Here is a 26,338-nt window from a genome sequence, read left to right on the forward strand (position 1 = left end):
CTGCCACCCAGGGTCATCCCTAGCTATTCTGGGGCCCTACACAGCCCCTCTGTGGGGGTGGGGCCCCAGGCCTCAGTAGGGGTGGGGCTGGCTTGGGGGACAGGGGAGAACCACCCCCCAGCACTCACCAGCTGCGTGGCTGGGGCTGGACCGCTGCATTGCCTGCTGCCGGTGAGTGCTGGCCAGGCCCTGCTTCAGTCCTCAGGTGCGGGAAGAGGTGGGGCTGGGGTAGGGGTGGGAAAATGTGGGGCTGGGGGGGGGAGCAGGGGCAGGGGCCATGGGGAAGAGGTGGGCCAGGGGCTGGAGCAGCACGCAGCTGCACGAGGCACCAGGAAATTTGGTGCCCTACGCAGCTGTGTACTTTGCATATGGGTAAGGACGGCCCTGCCTGCCACCTCCTCCTCCCTCCCAAAGTCTGTAAGTGGTGCAGAGTGGCTGCAGTACCATGGGTTTCAGGTGGCTGCAAGCTATAGACTCATGCTTCATTCAGTTTTTCAAAGGGCATTTTGGGGCTGGATGCTTCCAAAAGGGAAATAGTAACGGGGGAGAAAAAGCTCTCCCATTTCTGCTCTCTGCTGGTTCTACTGAGTTGCGGCTGAGAGGAACTGTAATCCTTTGCATTGTAAAGACTGTGCCCGGGAAGAAACACCTCATTAATGTTCATGCGTGATTTCTTTAGAAGAGTAGCACACTAAAATTGGACGTTTATCAGCTCCAGCTCAGCAGATCTAGCTGGTAGCAATAGCAGGAGTGTTTTCCCTTGAAAAACAGTAAGCTTGGTGGGTAGAACAGGACAGCAGCTGGGGGGAAGGGAAGAAGGGTAATTGCAGGAGACAAGCTGGGAACAGGGAGTTTTGGATTTCCCAGCTAAGTGAACAACTTCAACCAAAGTTTGCAAATTTTTGTGAATACATTGATCCCTGAACTCAAGATGCAGTTTGAGAGGGACTGATGCAAATGTTACACACAGCCTTGTTTGGTAGTCATTTGTATTGTATTATAGACATTTAAAATGGGTCTAATTCTTATCTTTACTAAGGTCATTTTACACCACTCTGACAGTGGAAAGGGGCTTTAAAACAGGAATATATTATATATATGCACTCACTTTAAGGCCCTGGGGCCTTTGTGTAAATGAGAATCAGGCCCATTTATCCTTGGTTCTGTGGGTTTCTGATATATTACATGCCAGATTTAATTGTTTAGATATAGTGAACATCCATTCTGAGCCAAAAGTGCAAACATACAAAACAATGAAACGTTATTCTATCCATTACCTCACTAAAAAGGTGTATAAACCATACATTAGAGACAGGTCATTTGCACTTGGCCCTGAATAACAAAAAGACTCTTAAACCAGTAGGTTTCACATATTTAATCAGTCATTTGCTACACTTCTCTCCACCTCCTCCACCTGGGATTTCTCCCAAATATTTTGTAAAGCTGCATGGCTTTTGCCCTAAAATTGGGATCATTTGTTTTTACTGAGGACCCTTAATTTGCTGAAGAGAAGATGGAGGCTCATACTCCTTCATCAGGGAATGCTTTCTTCAGAACAGAGAACACCTGATGACTGCCCTGGGCAGCCAGGTTAAGAGCAGGAAGGAACAGAAATGTTTCTGCTCATACAGTATGTCTGATGTTGTTAGTGCAACCCACAAAATCTACTCAGTCTCGTGTGTGTGTGTGACAGAGAAATCAAAACTTGTTGCAGCGGATGGCATATGATCTCTATCACATTAAGGTTAAAAGACAGAAGGAAGCTTATTCTCCATGAAGATGAAAATTCTAGAAAATCCTTAACATATGCACTCCCAGGGCATATTTTCATAAGGTGATCCTGACGTCTGGGCATAGTCCTATACAGTACACAACATATTTCCTACTTAAACCATCAAATTACAGCATAAATGTAACACATGATAAATATTTTCAAAACAGTCTACCCCCTGGATTTTGTTATTTATCTTTCAAGGAAAGTCTCAATCCTGCTTCCAATTTTGTGAGTTGGGGCACATTTTGTAGCACTTAGACATCCAACTGCCTGTGTCCACGAATTAGGAAGTTAGAGGTTTAACTGCTAAAATGTGAGCCTGTAATTATTTGCAGAAGCAAAACTGCAGGCTGCTTTAGAAAAGCAGGCCCAGTTAGCGTGGTTTCTTTGTTTTTGGTGGTTTTTTTTTTTGGTCCAGAATATTCCTTTTGATAATTTCCTAAACAGCACAATTGCAATCACAAACCATTTCATGTTTTTGCATTAGTGCCCCATTCAGATACCTGTGAATTGGAGACCTCCTCTCTGTCTTCCATAACAGTGATTTTTACAGTTATGTTTTCCATTTTAGAATCCAGAGACAGTAAAGGGTAGGCTGCACTTCATCATTTTTTTGCTAAATTATTCCAAGCATTTCCTTCAGAAAGCTGTTTGCAGGTGGAAAGGTAGAGAGTGATGGCATATGCTAGGGCTGCAAAATGGCACCAGCTGGTGGGAGGCAGAGCAGGAGGAAAAAGGGCCTTGACCTGAAAAATGCCTGGTTTCTCTGATGGGTTTTGGAACTCTTAAGCTTTTTAAACACAATTTTTGTTATTGTAAACCACAGTATTTAATGTGGAGTCTCATAGTTTGTCTTATTCCACTGAGAAACTACATCTTTGTAAAAACACGAAGCATACAAGGTTTAAATACAGTAATAAATCTTCCACTTTAAAACAGTTGTAGGTCTTTAAGTTACTTCACTCTCTCTCCCCATACACATTTATACTAAGACCGAGTCTGACAGAGATCCATATACCAGCCTCTAACTTCACACACACAACCTAGATGTAAAAACGGTACAACAGATGTAATTTTGTTATATATAATGCCTTTGCAAATACAAGATGTGATTTGGTTAATTTGGTGAGCTTTACACGTTTATTTTCACAGCATTTTCTAGATGATGACTATGCAGTGAACAGTTACAGGAAATAAAATATTTCTTATACTATATCTTGCTTACACTTCAGTAAAAAAGTTGTACCAGATTTGAAATACTGTCCTTGATTCAAAATACTACTTGCTGGGATGGTATTGGATAAAGTAGGCCTGATTATGGTTTCATTTATGCACATTTTACAGTGAAGGAAAATTAATTTCAGTGGAGTCACTCCCGATTTACACCAGCGTATCTATAAGCAGAATCAGGCACAGAAATCTTGTAAGCTTCCAGGATTATAATCAAGTGTTATATACATCCCACTGGAAAGGAAACAATCCCAATTGTCCAATTCCTATGGCATAAGGCTTTCAGCGGGACCATGAGACCATATTGTTAGGAAGGGACATGTAGGGAGCTGGGCTGAGAGCAAGGCTGTGAATGTGGGGGAGCATAAGGAAAAAGTAGGGCCTGGAGTTTGGAAAGAGAAGCGGATGGGCTCTAACAAACTCGCTGTGATCAGCAGAATTGTGCCACCATAACAAGGAAATATCACGCTTAGGAATTGTGTCTGAAGGAAATTTTACAAAATAATTGTTGATGTGAGAGGATCACCATCTTGCTGTTCTGTCTCTCATTTGGGCAGTAAAGGATTGGAAGTCTCAAATAAAGACAATGATTTTTTTCTTTTGATCGCTGTTCTCTGAATGTCAAAACAGGTCTTTACACAACAATGTATCCAATCTGGATTTATTTCTTTTGCTTAGTTTTGGCATGATAAATCTGTTTAAAATGATTGCTGAGAGAAGTCTGAAACTTCACATCTACAATCTTGTTTGACATTTGAATAACTCAGAACAATTGGATTGACAAGAGCAACCCAGATATTCCTGGGTCAATGAAAACATACGGCATCTGTTTGCTTTAGAAAACAACAACAATATTAGCATACAGCTATTGCTATGCCTCCTTCATTAACCCTTCTGCAATATTCTAAAATACCTCAATATATATATATACATAACGGCTGGGAATGGGCTGCATTTCCTCTAGACTACATCAGACATCTCCAACCGTGGACTTTATTAAAATGCAACAGGTAGGCAGGAGCACTGATCTTTTCCCCAGTGTTCTTAGAATGATTTCTTTTTGGTTGAGATTCAGTAAAACTACTGAACCTAATGCACTTCATCCAAAAGGGTTTTTTCCTCCCCTCAGCTGAACAGTGCCTCTTGTAACTTTAAATCATGGTTATTGTTTTTAAACATGTATCTGACACATAAGTCAGTTGTAGATCTGCAGCAGCAATGGATCTGAATAATATCATGTGTAGCAGTGTAACCTATAATTTAAAAATGTGATTAAGAAATGTCTCAGATAGTTTTTTAAATTTACTGTTGACCTGATATCCTCAATCCAAAAGTATTCAGTTTTGGACAATGGATTTATGTTCCTTATAAGAGCCCGAACAGTAAAGCAAATGTATGTCTTGCAAGTGGCTTGTGATTTACATAATTATGTATTAGCGCCATAATTCACTAAATTAACCACAATTTTCATCCAGTATAAATAAGTCAGTATCAAATTGTGACTGCAAGTTGTGTAGTTATTTAAGTGAGTTAGCCTTGACAGCAACCTGATATAATGCATTAATGGGAAGAACCAAATGAATAAAATAAATACAGCCCAGTCATCAACATAATCCAACTAGAAATGAAACTATTATTATGTTATGTTGTGGTAGCACCTACGAGCCCTAGTCAGAGACCAGGACCCTAACCGTGCTAGGTGCTGTACAAACTGAGACCAAAAAAAGACAGATCTTGCCCCAAAGAGCTTAGATCCTTTCATTTATATAGCCCAATCCTTCAAGATTTACTCAAGAAAAGCTCCCACTAAAATCACAAAGATTTTTCCTAAGTAGTATTAATATTTTAACATCACCACCACCTCGCTCTTAGATAGCATTTTTCTTCTACAGATCTGAAAGCAATCTACAAAAGGTAGGCAAGTATCTTTAACCTCTTATCTTCCTGGCCATCCATATTAAAACCAAATTTTAAAAAAAATCCATTTATAAGAGACATTGCAAAATGCCACATTAATTGGGCAATATTTCATAATTTGTTACTTCTTTTAAAAAAGATTTTGCATTGAGGTGGCAAGGAAAAAATAATTTGAGGGCTTTCAAATTTCATGGGCCTGATTCTCTCCTCGTTTTCACCAATTTGGTGCAACATATCAATCTTAGGTACTTAGATGACCCCATTACCACAGTATCTGAACACCTCACAATTTTTCATATATTTATTCTCACAATATCCCTGCACTATTATCCCCATTTTACAGATGGGAAACTGAGGCACAGATAGTGACTTGCCCAAAGTCACTCAGGGCGCCTGTGGCAGAACAGGGACTTGAACCCAGGTCTCCTGAGTTCCAAGCTAGTACCTGTACAAAAGGACCAAGTATCAAACAGCACGATTCATCAGACATAATTATTGATGAGCTTATATCACAAAGTCCCTTTTTACCAGCTGTAATCAAGTATGTAATGCTCTGATTTCTATGTTTACTCAAACAACTGTGCACAGAGCCTACTTCATTGGAATTCAAGCATGTTTTCATCCTTTGAGAGGCCCGCATTTGTGACAACTTTGCTTTGGACTATTTCAAGAACAGAATATCTATAATTGTTTTTTAAAAAGTGCTAAAATATTTTGGCTGTAATATTCTGTAGATCTATGGAATTTATTTTAGAAAGAACAATCACAGTTCAGTTAGAGAGAAAAACTAGAATCACAGTGATGTAATTCTGATAAGAAAATTGCTTTGACCCCCTAGTAGTTTGTAGGATATCATCAGATTAGAGACACTCAGTCAAAATGTGCCTTGTTACTGAGCAACATGTCATAAAACATCATTCCACACAAACACACTCCCGCATACAGTTGAACAAACATGGAGCTTGGTACAAAGACAAGGTTATTAAACAAGGGAAAGAGTTATGTGTAATGATAAAAAAGTAAGGCTCCCTTCCTTCTGTTTACTTTACCTATTAAATGTGATGTCTTTGAAAGAGAATTTATGTGATACTTACATCACAATTAACTTAAAAGGTACAAAATATTCTTACTCATCAAGGACATTTTTTCATAATTTGGAACAAAACTTAGGAAGTCAACCGATGACAATTTCCACCCATGACCTACCAAGAAAACTGCCCTGGGACAAATCAGTTCACAAAGCCCAAGAGGAAGAGAGTGAAAAATGAGGCGCCATTGCTCTGAGGATCCTGTAATCCAAAGTAGTCTCAGCAGAAGGAAAACCACCTACTCTGTTGAATTTGGCTAAAGAATAAATGAATATTAACATGGCTATTCCACAGATCTCTCCAGAACAAGTTCAATTTCCTTGCTCAGGTGGACACTATCTCTCTTATATGAATCCCTACTTGAGAGAACTAGAAGCTGCTGGTTTAGCAGGCCTCTGAGGTGCCAAACACCCACCAGTTCTAAGAGGTTCTGGATCCATTTTAACTTGCTCACACTACAACAAGAAGGTAGTCAGATTCTGAAAGGAATGTATCAAGCAGCACAAACACCTTACATTCTCTATCAAGAAAAAAGTTGAACAACATTTTAATCTAAATTAAAATGAAGTGATATGCCATTATTTGGGCGGTGGGAGAGAATTCAAAGGAAGGAAAAAACAAAGGAAAGGCAACTGTCCTCAAGACCACTCCTCTTGAGGGAGAAAAGTGCATGTTAACATCTAGAGTGAAGATCTTACGTAGCTTCACTTATTTCTTTCTGAGTGGAGCTGAGAATTTTGCCCTCAGATCTGAAAGGTCCTTTTTAAATATTTAACTAACTCCAGGTCACAGTTCTGGAGTGAATGAATTGTGGTAGGGTCTAGGCAGCAAGTTATAATACTTCTTCCAGATTTCCATAATCAGAAGACAAATGAATAATTGCCACAAACAATCTGGAAGCTGCCTGGTGCACTGCCTTCAAAGTTTCTTACTGCAAGCAGTATTTGTCTCTACCCAATCTGGACAAAACATTCTCAGCACGCTGAGTCATACAATCACATCTTCCACAGTGTCAGGAATGAAGAGTCCCCTTCCCTGGCCTTTTCAACCACTGAACATGAGGGGAGCATAGAGAATTGTTGCCCCTTAATAAGATCTTAGCTTTTCCCCCTCTTTAAACAGTGAAGGAGAAGAACAAAGAAAGAACGTCTGCTGAGTTGCCAACTTGACATGTGAGGATGCTATTTGAGAATGACCTGCAATGCTAGACCCAGGCCTATTGAGCTTTCACAATGTAGAACCAGAAGCTGAAGGTGCTCACCTAAAATTGGACACTACTAGCAACATGAACAAGATTGTCTAGAATAGGTCAGAAGCGTGACACACGTAAGAAAATCACTAAATAGCACAGAGCTGGTCCCCCCTGGTAGTGACAGTAAACAACTGGTGAATGAGATCCAGCAAGCAGGCTCCAGAAAGAGTGACATCTAAAGTTTTGTTCCTGTCTCCACCTGCTGATAGGGAAAGTAAACCCACTTGCCCAGGCTAATACAGGACTTGTAGAAAGGCCTACATAGAAATATAAGAGGATTGTTCTAAAACTGTGTTTGTGAAAGCACATCTATACAAATCATGCAGTTCTAACACCAAAATGTGGAGGTGGGGTGTGAGTGGATTGTGACAATGGCATAAATTATAAATAACTGTTTTCTTAACTATATTTTTTCACTAATCTTCCTGAAGACGAGAATAATTTTACCCTAGAACTTTCCCAGGCCCTAACATTTTAACATATGGATATAGATTATGCAATGCTAGCATATGTGCTACATTCAGCCATTTAAAACTGTTGTATACATGTATACGGCAATTCATTTATTCATTTGGTTTTCAAAGTAAATATCACAAAAAAGTATTCGCTACATAGGTGCCAACTCTGTGGGTTGCTCCGGGGCTGGAGCACCCACAGGGGAAAAAACGGTGGGTGCATAGCACCCACCAGCGGTCCCCCCATCAGTTCCCCCCCTCAATGCCTCCCACCCACTGGTGGGCCCTGCCAATCAGTACCTCCCCCTCCCTCCCAGTGCCTCCCCCCTGCCATGGATCAGCTGTTTAGTGGTGTGCAGGAGGCTCTGGGGAGGAAGGGGGGAAGGAGTGAGGGTGGGGCATGCTCAGAGTAGGGGGAGGGAAGATGTGGGGGGGGGCAGGTCCTGGGGCGGAATGGAGGTTGAGCACCCCTCGGAAAAGGACAAAGTCAGCGTCTGTGATTCACTATATCAATTTTTAATTTCAGACACTATGGCCCTTTATTTAATGTGAAGCTTTTGATGCTGATTAAAACTGCTCTGCTATATTACTGATTTTTAACTATTATAAACAAATGTGAAACTAGATTCTCCATTGGTACAGAGTAACAATTTATACTGAAGTAGCTCTTGTGATTTCAGTGAAATAATGTCAGTGTAAAACTACTGTAAGAGTGGAGGATTAAGACCAAACAATCTGATAAATAAAACTGTACTGTTAATACAGTTTCCACGGTATGCATCCGATGAAGTGAGCTGTAGCTCACGAAAGCTCATGCTCAAATAAATTGGTTAGTCTCTAAGGTGCCACAAGTATTCCTTTTCTTTTTGCGAATACAGACTAACACGGCTGTTACTCTTAAACCTGTTAATATATCTGTGACTCTTTTAAAAATGAAATAATTACACAAGCAAGGAGTCTGTTTGTAAGAACAACATAAGAACGGCCATACTGGGTCAGACCAAAGATCCATCAAGCCCAGTATCCTGTCCTCTGACAGTGGCCAATGGCAGGTGCCCCAAAGGGAATGAATAGACAGGTTATCATCAAGTGATCCATACCCCATCACCCAATCCAAGCTTCTGGCAGACAGAGGCTAGGGACACTTCTTAGAGAGTTTTGGTTTATAGCTACAGTCTTCACTAAAACAAGAATTCCTGTCACAAATTTATATCAGGGTCTAAACAGTCAGCTCAGAATATTTAGATATTTAAATCAGAAATTTGCTGATTACCTCAAAAGACCACTTTCTTTGCTGTTTTGAATCATGCTATGCTATATGCATCTTCCAAAGTACAATGATCTGAGGATCCTTTACAACTGTCATCTTGCCAAATGAAGTTGAATTCATTTTTAAATGGCATTTAGGCTTACACTTCAGTCTTCTCAGCTTAAGGACATTCAAATAGATCACATAACTCTCACAAAAGCATAGTCATTTTACACGTAGAGAGAGACACACAGATGAAACTCCTTGTATAAGCAGGACTCGCTCACACTACAATCGGTCTAAACATTTCTGGAACTCACATGTCAAAAAGTATCATCTTCAATTCACTGAACCTTTCAAAACAAGAACACACAAGATTCTGGTATTCCAACCTCACCTGACTTTCACCCCCTTCAAAAGTAGTAAAAGACTAAAACAAGAAGGGAAAAGGCATTTCTCATCAATCGCTAAACGGTCCGATATACTCGTAACTCTCTCTCTTTCCTTTCCACCATGTGAGTGATGAAAACCTGATGGGAAAGGCCTGCAAGCGACATACTAACATTAAATCACTGGGGTGCATGCTCAGAATTAGACACAAATATTCATAAGCAGACATGGGGAAACTGCAGAGGCAGCAAGTGAAAATCATTGTTGTCATGAAAGGAAGAAGCCAAAAAGATTTAACACATTTCTGAATAAAATGACTACAGGTAAGGTACTGAAGGGGATCAATTTTCTTGAAAAACAGGAGTCAGTCTGTGACCTGGCTCTCCAGGTATTACGTGGAGATATGAAGCACAGTGTAATTTAGAAAGTAACTGCTTCAAGGAGCCCAGCTAAACCTACAGACACGAAATTCCAGTCAGACACAGGAAATTGTTTAGGAAATAAAAGAATTTTATGAGTCAGAAGATGAAAATCCCCGTGAATACCCAATCCAACTAATCTAATGAAGTACTGTCACCAGGAAAGGGGTTTGATGAATTTGTGTGTAGTGCACCACAATCTTAAACAAACCAGGAAACTGAACAAGTTTTCCTTCTTGCATTCCCCCTCTCCCCCCCGCCCCCCCCACACTTTGTTTTTGGTTTTTAAAGGTGCAAAAACAAATTACCCCAGATTCTCCTGTGCCATGGGATTGTTGCATTTGAGATAAAAGAACAATTCAAAACTACTCAAATATTTGGCAAGATCTCCCCTCTGTGGCCATGGGGAAGTCATTTATTTATTATTTATATTACTGTAGGGCCTGGAGGCCCCAATCAGGTCAAAACTCCATTCATTTAAGCACTGTGCAGAAATATAATAAAAGACAGTCCCTGACCCAAAGAGTTTATAATCTAAAATGTAACCTTTGCCTCAGTTTCCCCATCCACAGCATGTGTTTCTAATATCTTCTTCACACACTATTGTGAGGACAGACACTTTCTGGTAAGTGCTTTGAATATGAAGAGTGCTATGTGGGCTTGATCCTGAATGGTGCTGAGCACTCTGGTCTCGCTCAGCATAGCAGCTGAGCACATACTTACCTTTACGCATGTGAACAGTCCCATTGACGTCAACAGAACTACTCACATGCTGAAAGTGAAGCAAAGACTTAAAGTTAAGCATATGCATAAGTGTTTTGCTGAATCGGGCTATAATGCTCAGCATTTAGCAGGATTGAGCCTTAAATTTATTTACTAGCATTATCAGTATTCTACTTGGATTCAGAAATGCAACAAATCAAGCCCTAGACTCAATAGCTGGCAACATGATTATTTGGGGATACACAGCATGACTGGCCACTTCAGTTCAACATCACATACAGCATTTAAAATAAGGAGCTGGTGGGTTAATAGTGTCCCATTTTGGATGCCTCTGTGTGGGGCAAGGAGAGTTTTCAATGACTTCTTTGGTGAGTTCTCAGTACAATTTTACTAATTCACATAAGCAATGTTTAGTTGTTTGTAATCAGCAGAATGCATTTTAGGACACTTAAACTATTAAAATATTTTTAAAATTGTGCTTGCCCAGAATTCTTGCTGTCTTTCGGCACGAAGTTGTAAAAACTAGAGCTGCTCAGGAACCAGATTTTTCATTTCAGGGGGAGTGTCACTATTTTGAAATCTCATCTATTCACAAACAGAACAAAAACGAAACAAAAAAATGAAATTATCCATGAACCCAAACTGAAAAAAATTGTGTTTTGGGTTGATCGAAACCTTACATTCTGATTTCGATTTCGATTTTTTTTCCATTTTATATTATATTTAAACTACTTTTACATTCATTTAATCTACTGCTTAGTTTAATCTCTGAACTGTCTGTCTACATCCTTCTATTTGGGTTTGATTATGGACTTAAAATAGTAATTGTTTACATTAAATGGACAAGAGAATGCGTGATGTATTTTACCTGTCAAAAGTGTTGTGAACAGCAGCAGCTGGAAGAAGAATGTCTAATTCACTCTCAGCCTTGTAGATTCAAGCCTCAAGACTTCTATATTCCCTATACCAGCAGCTACATCTTTATTCTTGCGTGCAAAAAGTCCTTTTCTGGTGCAAAGGAATAGCACAGCAAAATAAAACAGTGATATAGACTCCATAGGTGCTGCCATAGTGGGTCAGAACGGTAGTCCATTTAATCGAGTATCTTATCTACAACACTGGCTAGTACCAGCTCCTTCAGAGGTGTAAAAATGTCCATTATGTTTCTTCCTAATTCCCTGTCACTGGTTGGCTGGTTTATGTCAGAGATGCGATACAGTTTCCCCTCCCTTGTAAATGTTATAAACTTTGACTCATATCTTTACACTTGTCAATTGTGGAATTTAATTCTAATCTCTTTAAAAGATGTCTGTCGTAACAGGATAATAATCACCAAGGGCTGAATCCTGGCCCCAGTGAAATCAACAGGAGTTTTAGCATTGTCTTCAATGGGATTTCTCCTCTGATGTCCCTTTCATGGTCTAGATGTTGATTTATATTTGTTTAAAAGGACTTATGCAAAATAATTTGGTGATTCAGTTCATTTCCTAGTGATCAGGTATCCAAATGACAAAAGACATCCTCATTCTTGGCACTCCCATCTGCGATCCCTGGAGAGAGAACAAATGCTTGAATGGTGATTGACACTACTCTGTCACCTCTGAAGGAGATCCCTCCCGATCAAAAGAACGACGTATCGGCAGAATAGTGCAAGCAACCCTCCACTGCCTGTTCATGACCTCTGCAGAGGATAGAGAGAGAACTATAAATAGATGTCAAATTGACCCAATGGAGTCTGTGTTGTATTTGTCTTAATAATACAAAAACAGAAGTTACAAAAAATGTGATGGATCCAAGGATTCAGATTTATGGTTCAGCTGGGCAGATGTTGTACATAATCTCCTAGTTTATGTATTCCTCACTCTTGAAATAAAGATTAAAATACTATTTCTAATATTGCTCTTGTATGGTTATCTACGTGACCATTACCTACATCCTACGTAGACTGGCACTTCATAAATGCCTAAGATAAACAGATTTTACATTAAATATATAGATTATATATTATACAAACACAGTCGTTTCATGTCACAAGTAATATAAACAATGTTAATTTAAACAAAATGTATGTTAATATCTGCTTTTCTGCTGCCACCTATTAATTTAAATTTACTTTTTAATTGTTGAGAAATTCATATTACTGGTTTAGTTTACTTTCTTATAAATGAAAAATCAAACAATAAACCAGGCTATACAAGAGCATGAAATACAAGAAGACATAACTCAGCTTCTAGGAGATGAAAGTCAAGCTATGATTTTTTTTTTTCGTTTTCAGGCACCACCACCAGTAACTAAAGTTACTGCAGGCCAAATTATGCCTCACTTTTGCCTGTGCAACCCCATTGTCTTCACTAGCCTTGAGTTTAGTAGTTTAAGGTAACCATTTTTATTGTGGTTTATTTACTTGTTTATGAGGGTTTTCTTGAGGAAGATTTTTTTTTGGGTCTATCCCAGAAATGTAAATGAATTTTAAAATATCAAAACAAAGGGTAGCCATTTTTATTTAACAGGTTTGTTAAAATTCAAGCCTCAGTTAACTAATAACAGGGAAGTCTGTTTGAGCATTTTATAAAAACTCTTCAAACTTGGAAAAGAAGAAAAGTTCCCATTACAGAGCTATTTATATGTATTCTTCCTTGAGGTATTTTGAATATAATAGGTTTCAGACGTACAAGAGATTGTTTTAGTGGCTGAGACAGAACAATAGTTTTACTCAACTACAAAATAAGCAGATTCATAAAACTTGTGCAAACAGTCATAGCACTGGTCCTTTTGTCAAATGTCACCATTAAAAATGGATACATTTATTTGGCATGTTCAACCGAGGAACACCTTTTTGTTCACCCCACTGCGTGTTTTACCTGTACAATTGCCACTTATGTACTAGTACAAAAAATAGACTTAATGAAGTGTAAAATCATGCACTGCATTCAAAGACAGTGCTGTACTTCATTTCACTTTAGTATTTATTTGAAAGTAAACTCTGCTGACACGCTACATAAACAGTGCCTAGTGCATTTGTGAAGTGTTTGGAAATCACAGAAACAAAATTAATTCATATATCAGACATACTATGACTTGTTTGGTATCTCACTGGCAAAAATTCTGCCAAAAACTCTGAGTGAAAAACCTGGGGATATGAATCCACTATATGTTTGACTGGAAGAAGAGTCAACAGCAAGATAGACTTTGCCAACAGAATCATGCCTTTGCCAACCATCAATAATTAAGAAAATTAAGGTTTAGGGTGGCACTAGGTAGAGAATTTTTTGACACCTCAAGTCATTAGAGGTCTTTTTAATCTTCAGTCACTCCCCTTATTTGTCCCCTCTTCTTTCTCCTGATTTCCATGAGTCTTTCCTTCCTCTACTGGCAGCCTTGTTCTTCTTCTGTTTTATTCAATGAGGCAGAGAACTTGTCTTCTGAGTGGCCAGCTTTCTCTTCCTGCAGTCTGTGCTTCAGAATGGGAGGCACAGAGCCGAAGGTACAGGATTTCCAAATAGATCACTGGGAATTCTTTAGCATTGGGGGTGAGTTCCATGGCCCATTCTGTGAGGGGACAATAACCTCTATCTATCCCTGCCCCAATGGAAGGAAGGAATGCTGCAAGGAGATCCTCACAGAGACTTTCACCAAATGAGACAATCCAGCCCAATGATTATAACTAATTCAAATGTTGGGGTTGGCTAACTGAACTATAGAAATATTAGGCTAAAATTTCCACCTGATATTCAGAATCGTCACAAATATCTTGAAAGATATGAAATGGCAGGTAGAGATTTTTCTGCACTCACAAACACATGCTCATGTGAAGATTGGGCTGACCAAGCTGGTACAGGATTGAATTATTTTCCTCTTACAGCACGGCAAGCAACTGGAGGTTAGCTTTTACAGCAGTGGTAGAATATTGGCAGTATTATGCTGCTGGAGTTGTCCCAAGTGACTCTCTGGAAGCATTTTGGAAGGTGCAGTAGGATTCTTGAAATTACTTACAATCTATTTTACAGGGTCACAACTGTCAGTGTTTCCAGTCAGCTAAGCCAAAAGCAACTCAGCTGCCATTTAAATGTCCCTTCCCTTTTAGGTCAGCCTCAAAGATGTAGCAACTAGGTAATTGGCTCAAATGGAGATCTACCTTGATATACCTGGATATAATTGAGAAATTAGGATAAGGCAAGCCTTCTGCTCCCAGCAACTCTGCTGCTGAGTCTTTGAAGTTGCAAGATATTCCAGTGATATAAGCTAACCATGTGGAGAATGTGTTCAGCTAAAATATTACTGTTTGTCAGTGTAATTTACTTCTTGATTCATCAGAATTGATAGCTAAAGAAGATCCAAAACTGGAACCTCATATCCAAACCTATCTGGATTTTGGGAGCCTTCAGATTCAGCTCCTTGTATCTAAACACAACCTGATAGTTTGGTTCTCGGTTTGACCATAAGAAACCTATTTTCTGGTTCTGTGGTCCCATGTTAAAGGCCTTCGCTATCTCAACACCATAAAAAGGAAAAGAGCCTGAGACTAGAATTTCAAAAATCTAAGGGTATGTCCACACCGCAATAAAAAAACCTGCAACACCAAGTCTCACAGACCAGGTCAACTTACTCAGGCTTGCGGCGCTCAGGCTGTGGGGCTAAAAATTGCGCTGTAGACGTTTGAGCTCAGGCTTGAGCCTGGGCTTTGAGACCCTCCCCTCTTGTGAGGTTTCAGAGCCTGGGCTCCAGCCCAAGCCTGAACATCTACACTGCAGTTTTTAGCCACACAGCCCAATCCCCACAATCTTGAGTCAGCTGACCTGGTGCAACCGCTGCCATGCCATGGGTCTTTTATTGCAGGGTAGACATACTCTAAGTTACCACCCACCAATGAGCCTAACCTTCTCTCTGTGAGCAGTTTCTAGAGTGTAAGGTTCTCAAGACAAAGACTATGTGTACTGCAAATCACTGAGCATATTTTGGGTCCCTAAGAAATAATAAAAACGCACAAGAACAGCCCATTCTAAATTCTGCCTCTGATTCTACCTCAAACCCCAACCCATAACACTAGCCTACACCTAACCTGGATTCATTTATATTGTACAAACTCAACACACTTTTAAATACTATATGGCTATTTGTATAGCGAAGGTAAGATGTAACTATGTAAGGTATCTGCCGACAATGTCTTTGCTACCAAAATACGGATCATCTCCCAGAGCATTTTCGGTTAATAGGATTACATGAGTTTGGAAATTTCACACAGTGAAAAAATATTTATTTACTTATTTACCCATGTAGTGATAATTAATTTACCCTTTCTGTGCATCAGGAATATAAAACCTGTGGCTTTAACACAGACGCCTTCAGCGAACTGTCTCAAAGACGGAAGTGTTTCTTGTGGATGAGAGGCGCACCCCTAAATACAGGTCTACCTACTCTCTCATTCCAGATTCCACTTCTAACTCAATTCCACTTGAGACATTTTCCACTTTTTGTAACCTTTGCACCATCCTTCATCCTGACCTTCCCCTCTCTCCTGGATCTGCCTGCCTGCAAGTCTTCACCTTGTTGGGAATAATGCCTGTGTAATAATATCAGTTTAGTGTTTAATTGTGGTCGAATTAGAAAATATTTGCTCACATCCTAAAAAAATCTGAGGTCTAAAATGTCATGATATTGTACAAATTATTACTCATTTTCTACAAAGACGTGAAACAAGCTAACCATCCTTTAGATATACACAATTACTATTATTTGAACATTTTGGGTATGCTTTTATAAAGAAAAGTTACAATCATGGCAAATAACCAGTCCAAATATTTAAAATTAGGTTAACAAGATAAATTATGTAGTTTACACCCTCTTTTTCTTTCTGCCCTTGTTTTGACCCACCATCTACTTTACTCTGTCCATCTTACAACATTATTTACCTTATCTTGGCTTTGCATTTTCTTCATCCATCTTTATTAGGGCCTGATTCAAAGCCAGCTGAAGTCAAAGGAAAGACTCACACTTACTGAGGACTGCATCAGCTCATTAGTGCCAGTCCTTTTGTTGTCTCCACTCACTTTCTGAAGGCTTTTAAAAATGAGTGCTATCATTTCTCTAGTCTCCCATCATCCATTAGTTTTACAATAGGCTTACATAAATAAACCATAATACTGAAATAATGTGCTAAGGGCAAAAAGTTTCTGTAAACAGTCTGTATTCGGCAGCGGCAGCTCCTTCTTGATACAAGGATGACGTCTGCCAGGAGAAAAGTCCTTGATGAGACTTAAGATGGCTGAGGATACCAATCCGTGCACTACAGGTTTTTCCACATATGTGACAGGTGGTTGCGTGGAGAGAGCACAACTGCAGATTAGGATGCTGTACACTTTCCTTCCTCCTCCGCCATTTCTCAGCCTGTTTTAGCAAGGTGATTCTCTTCAAAATGGGTTCCAGCTTGATGTATGATGCAACGCCATTGCAGTCTATTGACAATCAGTTCTTCCTAATTCATGGGGTCAATGGCTGTCTTCTTAAGACATACTTTCAGGGAGTCTGCAGTGTTTCCTCTGTCCCCCATGGATCCTCTTCCCATGATTAAGTTGAGAAAAGAGGACTTGCTTCAGAAGACAAGTATTAGCCAGCTGCACACAACGACATCCCCAGAAAAGGTGATGCTTCATAATCTTCACCTCAACATTCGTGATGTTGGCTGCAGAGAGAACACTGGCATTGGTGTGACACTCTTCCCCTCTGATACAGAGAATCTTCCCAAGGCAGTACTGTTGGTACCACTCCAGACGCTTAAGATGGCTTGGATATGCTACCCAGGTCTCGCACCCAGAAAGGAGAACGGGGATGACTACTACCTTGTAGACCAGGATCTTAATTTCCATTCGCAGATCTCTGTCAAAGACATGATGAAGCAACGTTCTGAAGGATGTGTTGGCACAACAGATCCCATGTTCGATCTCTACATCAAGATGGGCTGACGAGTAGAAGTGGCTACCAAGGTAAGGGAAATGCTCAATGTTTTCCAGGCATTCACCACTGATGACAATTTGTGGGAGAATGGGGGCAACTTGTGCTGGGGCAGGCTGATGGAGGACCTCAGTCTTCTCAATGTTGAGGGAAAGTCCCAGGCTATGATAGGCGCCTGAGAAAAGATCTAGGGTGGATTGCAAGTCAGCCTTGGTGTGTGTGACATATACCAGCCTATTGTTTGGGGATTGACAAAAGCTAATTTTTGTACATTTACAGCACATTTTGGTTTCATTCTCATTACTTCTATTCCATCTCTTCCCCCGCCCCCCCCCCAAACACAAACAATTTCCCTCCAGCCCCAGAGTGGATGCTTATCGGTGAGTAATGTGTTTGCTCAGGTTGAATGGTATCATTAGGTAAAATGCACTTTCTGGACTTTACCACATTTGACAATATTTACTAATAATTCCAAGGCGGAAAAAAGAGGGTTGTAACATGAGTCGCTTTGGGAGTAGAGAATGATTGGGAGTGGATAAACAGACTTTCCTCTTAAAATTAAAAAAATATATAAGTTATTAGCACTGGATATAATTGTTACTATTACATTCATTACTTGTACACATCCACAGCACACAATGGGCCAAATTCTGCCTGCCTAAGTATACAAGTGTGTGGCAGAAAACCAAGCTGGCAGAAGAATTGAGAAGTTTATCAAACTTCACAGAGGTAGTGTTCTAACCATCCTACTCAACAGGAACCATGGAAAGGTGTAACACAATATGGAGACTACACCCACTGATCACCTGTACCTGCATATACGCTCCCGACCCAGCAATGACCTCTAAGGAAGCTCCCACTTATTCACTGTCTCAACAGGAATAGATTGTGTGAAGAGGCCAGGCATAGGACTAACTGGAGAATGACCCAAATAATCAAAGCACTTAGGGTATGTCTACACTACGAAATCAGGTCGAATTTATAGAAGTCGTTTTTTTAGAAATTGGTTTTATATATTCGAGTGTGTGTGTCCCCACAGAAAATGCTCTAAGTGCATTAAGTGCATTAACTCGGCGGAGTGCGTCCACAGTACCGAGGCTAGCGTCGACTTCCGGAGTGTTGCACTGTGGGTAGCTATCCCACAGTTCCTGCAGTCTCCACTGCCCATTGGAATTCTGGGTTGAGATCCCAATGCCTGATGGGGCTAAAACATTGTCGCGGGTGGTTCTGGGTACATATCGTCAGGCCCCCGTTCCCTCCCTCCCTCCGTGAAAGCAAGGGCAGACAATTGTTTTGCGCCTTTTTTCCTGAGTTACCTGTGCAGACGCCATACCACGGCAAGCATGGAGCCCGCTCAGGTAACCGTCACCGTATGTCTCCTGGGTGCTGGCAGACATGGTACTGCATTGCTACACAGTAGCAGCAGACGGTGCAATATGACTGGTAGCCGTCATCGTCATGTCCGAGGTGCTCCTGGCTGCGTCGGCCAGGAGTGCCTGGACCGACATGGGCGCAGGGATTAAGTTTGGAGTGACCTGACCAGGTCATTCTCTTTAGTCCTGCAGTCAGTCCTATTGAACCGTCTTATGCTGAGCAGGCAGGCAATACGGATTGCTAGCAGTCGTACTGTACCATCTTCTGCCGGTCAGGCAAGAGATGGGGATGGCTAGCAGTCATATTGCACCGTCTTCTGCCGAGCAGCCATGAGATGTGGATGGCTTGCAGTCCTTCTGCACCGTCTGCTGCCAGCCAAAGATGTAAAAGATAGATGGAGTGGATCAAAACAAGAAATAGACCAGATTTGTTTTGTACTCATTTGCTTCCCCCCCTCCCCTGTCTAGGGGACTCATTCCTCTAGGTCACACTGCAGTCACTCACAGAGAAGGTGCAGCAAGGTAAATCTAGCCATGTATCGATCAGAGGCCAGACTAACCTCATTGTTCCAATAAGAACAATAACTTAGGTGCACCATTTCTTATTGGAACCCTCCGTGAAGTCCTGCCTGAAATACTCCTTGATGTAAAGCCACCCCCTTTGTTGATTTTAGCTCCCTGAAGCCAACCCTGTAAGCCATGTCGTCAGTCGCCCCTCCCTCCGTCAGAGCAACGGCAGACAATCGTTCCGCACCTTTTTTCTGTGCGGACGCCATACCAAGGCAAACATGGAGGCCGCTCAGCTCACTTTGGCAATTAGGAGCACATTAAACACCACACGCATTATCCAGCAGTATATGCAGCACCGGAACCTGGCAGAGCGATACCGGGCGAGGAGGCGACGTCAGCGCGGTCACGTGAGTGATCAGGACATGGACACATTTCTCTGAAAGCATGGGCCCTGCCAATGCATGCATCATGGTGCTAATGGGGCAGGTTCATGCTGTGGAACGCCGATTCTGGGCTCGGGAAACAAGCACAGACTGGTGGGACAACATAGTGTTGCAGGTCTGGGACGATTCCCAGTGGCTGCGAAACTTTCGCCTGAGTAGGGGCACTTTCATGGAACTTTGTGACTTGCTTTCCCCTGCCCTGAAGCGCATGAATACCAAGATGAGAGCAGCCCTCACAGTTGAGAAGCGAGTGGTGATAGCCCTGTGAAGCTTGCAACGCCAGACAGCTACTGGTCAGTTGGGAATCCATTTGGAGTGGGCAAATCTACTGTGGGGGCTGCTGTGATGCAAGTAGCCCACGCAATCAAAGATCTGCTGATATGAAGGGTAGTGACCCTGGGAAATGTGCAGGTCATAGTGGATGGCTTTGCTGCAATGGGATTCCCTAACCGTGGTGGGGCCATAGACGGAACCCATATCCCTATCTTGGCACCGGAGCACCAAGCCGGCGCAAGGGGTACTTTTCAATAAACTGCAAGGGGTACTTTTCAATAGTGCTGCAAGCTCTGGTGGATCACAAGGGATGTTTCACCAACATCAACGTGGGATAGCCGGGAAAGGTACATGACTCTCGCATCTTCAGGAACTCTGGTCTGTTTCAAAAGCTGCAGGAAGGGACTTTATTCCCAGATCAGAAAATAACTGTTGGGGACGTTGAAATGCCTATATGTATCCTTGGGGACCCAGCCTACCCCTTAATGCCATGGCTCATGAAGCCGTACACAGGCACCCTCGACGGTAGTCAGGAGCTGTTCAACTACAGGCTGAGCAAGTGCAGAATGGTGGTAGAATGTGCGTTTGGACGTTAAAAGGCACGCTGGCGCAGTTTACTGACTCGCTTAGACCTCAGCGAAACCAATATTCCCACTGTTATTACTGCTTGCTGTGTGCTCCACAATATCTGTGAGAGTAAGGGGGAGACGTTTATGGCAGGGTGGGAGGTTGAGGCAAATTGCCTGGCTGCTGGTTACGCGCAGCCAGACACCAGGGCGGTTAGAAGAGCACAGGAGGGCGCGGTACGCATCAGAGAAGCTTTGAAAACCAGTTTTATGACTGGCCAGACTACAGTGTGAAAGTTCTCTTTGTTTCTCCTTGATGAAACCCCCCGCCCCTCGGTTCACTCTACTTCCCTGCAAGCTAACCACCCTCCCTTCCTCCCTTTAATCATTCCTTGCAGAGGCAATAAAGCCATTGTTGCTTCACATTCATGCATTCTTTATTCATTCATCACACAAACAGGGGGGTGACTACCAAGGTAGCCCAGGAAGGGTGGTGGAGGAGGGAAGGAAAATGCCACACAGCACTTTAAAAGTTTACTTTAAAATTTATTGAATGCCAGCCTTCTCTTTTTTGGGCAATCCTCTGTGGCGGAGTGGCTGGTTGGCTGGTGGCCCCCCCACCACGTTCTTGGGCGTCTGGGTGTGGAGGCTATGGAACTTGGGGAGGAGGGTGGTTCGTTACACAGGGGCTGTAGTGGCAGTCTGTGCTCCAGCTGCCTTTGTTGCAGCTCAACCATACACTGGAGCATACTGGTTTGGTCCTCCAGCAGCCTCAGCATTGAATCCTGCCTCCTCTCATCACGCTGCCGCCACATTTGAGCTTCAGCCCTGTCTTCAGCCCGCCACTTACTCTCTTCAGCCCGCCACCTCTCCTCCCGGTCATTTTGTGCTTTTCTGCACTCTGACATTATTTGCCTCCACGCATTCGTCTGTGCTCTGTCAGTGTGGGAGGACAGCATGGGAGAACAGTGTGGGAGTACAGCAGAGAACATTTCATCACGAGTGCGTTTTTTTTTCCTTTCTAATCTTCACTAGCCTCTGGGAAGGAGAAGATCCTGTGATCATTAAAACATGCAGCTGGTGGAGAAAAAAAAGGGACAGAGGTATTTAAAAAGACACAGTTTATAAAACAGTGGCTACACTCTTTCAGGGTAAACCTTGCTGTTAACATTACATACATAGCACATGTGCTTTCGTTACAAGGTCGCATTTTGCCTCCCCCTACCGCATGGCTACCCCCTCAACCCTCCCCGTGGCTAACAGCGGGGAACATTTCTGTTCAGCCACAGGTAAACAGCCCAGCAGGAACGGGCTCCTCTGAGTGTCCCCTGAAGAAAAGCACCCTATTTCAACCAGGTGACCATGAATGATATCTCACTCTCCTGAGGATACCACAGAGAGATAAAGAACGGATGTTGTTTGAACGCCAACGAACATACACTGCAATGCTTTGTTGCACAATGATTCCTGAGTATGTGTTACTGGCCTGGAGTGATAAAGTGTCCTACCATGGAGGACGCAATAAGGCTGCCCTCCCCAGAAACCTTTTGCAAAGGCTTTGGGAGTACATTCAGGAGAGCTGCGAATGCCAGAGCAAAGTAATCCTTTCACATGCTTGCTTTTAAACCACGTATAGTATTTTAAAAGGTACACTCACCGGAGGTCCCTTCTCCGCCTGCCAGGTCCAGGAAGCAGCCTTGGGTGGGTTCGGGGGTTACTGGCTCCAGGTCCAGGGTGAGAAACAGTTCCTGGCTGTCAGGAAAACCGGTTTCTCCGCTTGCTTGCTGTGAGCTATCTACAACCTCCTCCTCCTCCTCATCTTCTTCGTCCCCAAAACCTGCTTCCGCGTTGCCTCCATCTCCATTGAAGGAGTCAAACAACACGGCTGGGGTAGTGGTGGCTGAACCCCCTAAAATGGCATGCAGCTCATCATAGAAGCGGCATGTTTGGGGCTCTGACCCGGAGCGGCCATTCGCCTCTCTGGTTTTCTGGTAGGCTTGCCTCAGCTCCTTAAGTTTCAAGCGGCACTGCTTTGGGTCCCTGTTATGGCCTCTGTCCTTCATGCCCTGGGAGATTTTGACAAAGGTTTTGGCATTTCGAAAACTGGAACGGAGTTCTGATAGCACGGATTCCTCTCCCCATACAGCGATCAGATCCCGTACCTCCCGTTCAGTCCATGCTGGAGCTCTTTTGCGATTCTGGGACTCCATCATGGTCACCTCTGCTGATGAGCTCTGCAAGGTCACCTGCAGCTTGCCGCGCTGGCCAAACAGGAAATGAGATTCAAAAGTTCACGGTTCTTTTCCTGTCTACCTGGCCAGTGCATCTGAGTTGAGAATGCTGTCCAGAGCGGTCACAATGGAGCACTCTGGGATAGCTCCCGGAGGCCAATACCCTCAAATTGTATCCACAGTACCCCAAATTCAACCCGGCAAGGCCGATTTAAGCGCTAATCCACTTGTCAGGGGTGGAGTAAGGAAATCGATTTTAAGAGCCCTTTAAGTCGAAATAAAGGGTTTCATCGTGTGGACGGGTGCAGGTTTACATCGATTTAACGTTGCTAAATTCGACCTGAAGTCCTAGTGTAGACCAGGGCTTAGATAACAGTGATAGAAAAAAGCCAAAATAGATGGTAGATGAGACAGATAGAATGTTTATTCTGATTAGTCATATATTCAGAATATTAATATTTCAGTTTTCATGTAAACCTTGTTCAGAGAAGGGGATGGATAATATGCATCTATTCAGGAGCCTGCCAGAGTTTTATGACTGTTTCAGAAGTGGACATCCTTTTCTAAGCCGTGCTCAGCCAGACACCTGTAAGCATGAGGAGTTACTGGTGAAAAAAGACTGGAACTGCTTAATTTAGAGAGGAGACCAGTAAAGGGGAAATGATAGAGGTATACAAAATAATGAGGCAATAATACCCAGACACAGGGTGGGAAATGAGATTTATGGGCTAATCTGATATTCTTGCCTTGCAGAGCAGAATGACTTGGAAAATGCAGGCTACATGGCAGTGCTTCTGACCATTTTAATTAACTCATTGTCATCTGGTTTCCAGCCTGATCATTTTGTCATTTCGCAGGTAAAACTCAGTGCAAGTTTTGTCTGACAACAGCCTTCAGGGTTAGGACTTTAATGAAGTTGTGACATCTGCCTTTCAACTCAAGCAGATGTGGGTGTGTCTGGATGTGTTTATTTGCCAATCCCACAGTGGCAGTCACAATGCTATGATACAAACCTGACTAAGATTAATGTTTAAACTCTGTGGTTTTGTCATTATATTAATTCAGCAAAAGTAAAACTGTAGTGTTCACTACCTGGTATAGGGATCAATTTAATAAATTACTTGCATATAGTTATTGTAAAGATTTTAAGGGTGACCACTGAACGCTGCAGTTTAATAAAAGCAGGCTGCATTTTTCTTCTTACTCTTGCTGCTATAAAAACTAAATTCAGTTTGTTAATGAAGACTACTATTTGAAGAGGATTAAAAGATGACAGATCTTGCCTATAATTTCTTACTAGTCATAAATTTACAGCACTAATTCAAGATGGTCATTAAAATGAAATGAAAATATTTTAATCTACTTTTGCCATTAATCATGACATTTTTAACCAGACCATTCAGCTACGTTATATGAAACAGATTAATATTCTTTACAATGTCATAGCTTTCCATTTCTGCTCATTCTACATGATATCCTCCTCCTCTTCTTGCTCACAGAAGATTTTATAACTCAACTTCTCTTCTTTTTTCCGCTCTCTCTCTTTTCTTTTTTTAAAAGCCAGATGGCCAAAGCTCTTACCCTTTTGTTATTGAGATCTATGACCTCACAGACCACGCTAGTTGAAATAGAAGACATGAAGGTTTGGAGAACATCCTCTTGGAAAACAAGCTCATGTGTCAATTAAAATCAAGAGAGGAAAACATCTCTATTATGTAACAAGAAATTGATGAGAAGAGTGAACTTTCAGATCCTCCCATCTAGCTGAGTTCAGCATGAGACTGAAGAAGTCAGGGCAAAGTTGCCTTCAAGACACCTTCATACTCCCAGATCCTGGTGTTTGGCTGGGGACCAGTCCACTCTTTCGTATACGTTAGAGAAGCTCAAGGGGCCACTGGCAACCAGAGATTGCTGGGGCTTAGGGATGCTATGGCCTTGCCCCATTCCCATGGGCCATACCCCTACGCCAGAGGCTGGCTGGGCTGGTGGCGTAGTAGCTGCCACAATGGCTTTACAGTATACAAGCTTTCCTCTTTCTAGGGCCAGATTCTCGGCCTTTTTCGGTTGCTTTGTGCCATGGTAGCAGCACACAGCTGCCTGAGCATAGGTAGGATCAGACCATGGTTATTTTGTGGCCCTTGCCTCAAAATGCAGGTTCTTCACAACATGGAGCTCTAAGTGAAGCAACTGGCATGTTCAGTGAGTATTGTATGTGAGAAGCAGTCCCAGTGTGGGCTGCCAGGCTACAGGCCATTTTTGCCTGCTGGTGGTGCCTGTAATCAGACCACTCCAAATAGCAACATATATGTATTAAATAAGCTAGCTGGATGCTTGGAGCTGCTACCTGCTAAATAGGTGGCAAGATCTCAGGCTAAGCAGGATCTGAACAGTACCATCTGCTGGCCAATAGTGCCATGCCATAAATCAGGGCCACAAGCCAGCATGCCACCCTGTTCTAACAGCTCAATCTTTCCCTTTCTCCAACCCAGGCTGCCTGACATCATGAGAAGCACAAGGACAAAAAGGGAACATAAGTAATACGGGGCCACCCCTCCTCAGGATGGTCCTGTAACCGGTGATCCAGCCCAGGAGGCCTGGGGGTTTGGGGCAGGAGCCATTGCTCACCTCTGCTGTGCCTGACATCCCAGTGTAACCTATTGGTGAGTATGTGTTACAAGGCCCCCTCTCTAATGATCACAGAGGATATGAGTTATTACAGCCCACAGTTACACAGGCCTTGCCTCTTTAGCTCAAGCCATGGGAGCTCATGCTTTTAGTTTGCAAAATTTATGCTTTCTACTGCACTCAGTGTATGCTATTGATAACAGAGATTGGCATAAGATGAGCAGGTAACTTCAAAGCAATAATGAAATATTAGATGGGATCAGAACGATAAGATCAGCTTTCTTGAACACATATCACTAATGGGGATGTTTGCTTTGCCATGCCAAATTGACTATTAAGTGTTTATGATTTACCAATATTGCTACTCTGAGTGTCTAAGCCTTGAGACTAACATGCAATGATGACTTGAACTACATCTAAGACCAGATGTAATTATGCATTTTATTTGTACACATTCATGAATGAATCCAGGCCCTTACTCCATAGCCTCAGAGGGCCCTTTGACAGCAGAAAAGGTGTGACTCCTCTGTGAGAGGGGGTGCTCGATCTAGGGAAGAGCTGCCATGCATTGGTTGCAAACCCTTGACACAGCACAAAGATCCACTCCACACCAGCTTGCTACATGGAAGGGACTGGGTAGGGCAGACCTGAAAACTGTTCATTCAGTTATTTCATTTACTAATCTAATAAAAGAAGCTGTCTTTTATACCACATTTCAAAGACTTTTTCTACCAAAACTACATTTGCTCAATCTAATCTAAGATGAAATTCAGTAAGGACAAATGCAAAGTGCTCCACTTGGGAAGGAACAATCAAGTGCACACATACAAAATGGGAAATGACTGCCTAGGAAGGAGTACTGCGGAAAGGGA

At 42.2% G+C, this 26,338-nt stretch overlaps 1 protein-coding gene across 5 annotated transcripts in view; it reads right to left on the reverse strand.

The window, feature by feature from the left end:
- Positions 1 to 26,338, reverse strand: part of MSRB3 (methionine sulfoxide reductase B3) — a 147,309-nt gene that overhangs the window by 17,187 nt on the left and 103,784 nt on the right. The gene's annotated exons all lie outside the window — the stretch shown is intronic.

Source organism: Lepidochelys kempii, chromosome 1, assembly GCF_965140285.1.
Source record: "Lepidochelys kempii isolate rLepKem1 chromosome 1, rLepKem1.hap1, whole genome shotgun sequence".
Taxonomy (NCBI): Eukaryota; Metazoa; Chordata; order Testudines; family Cheloniidae; genus Lepidochelys; species Lepidochelys kempii.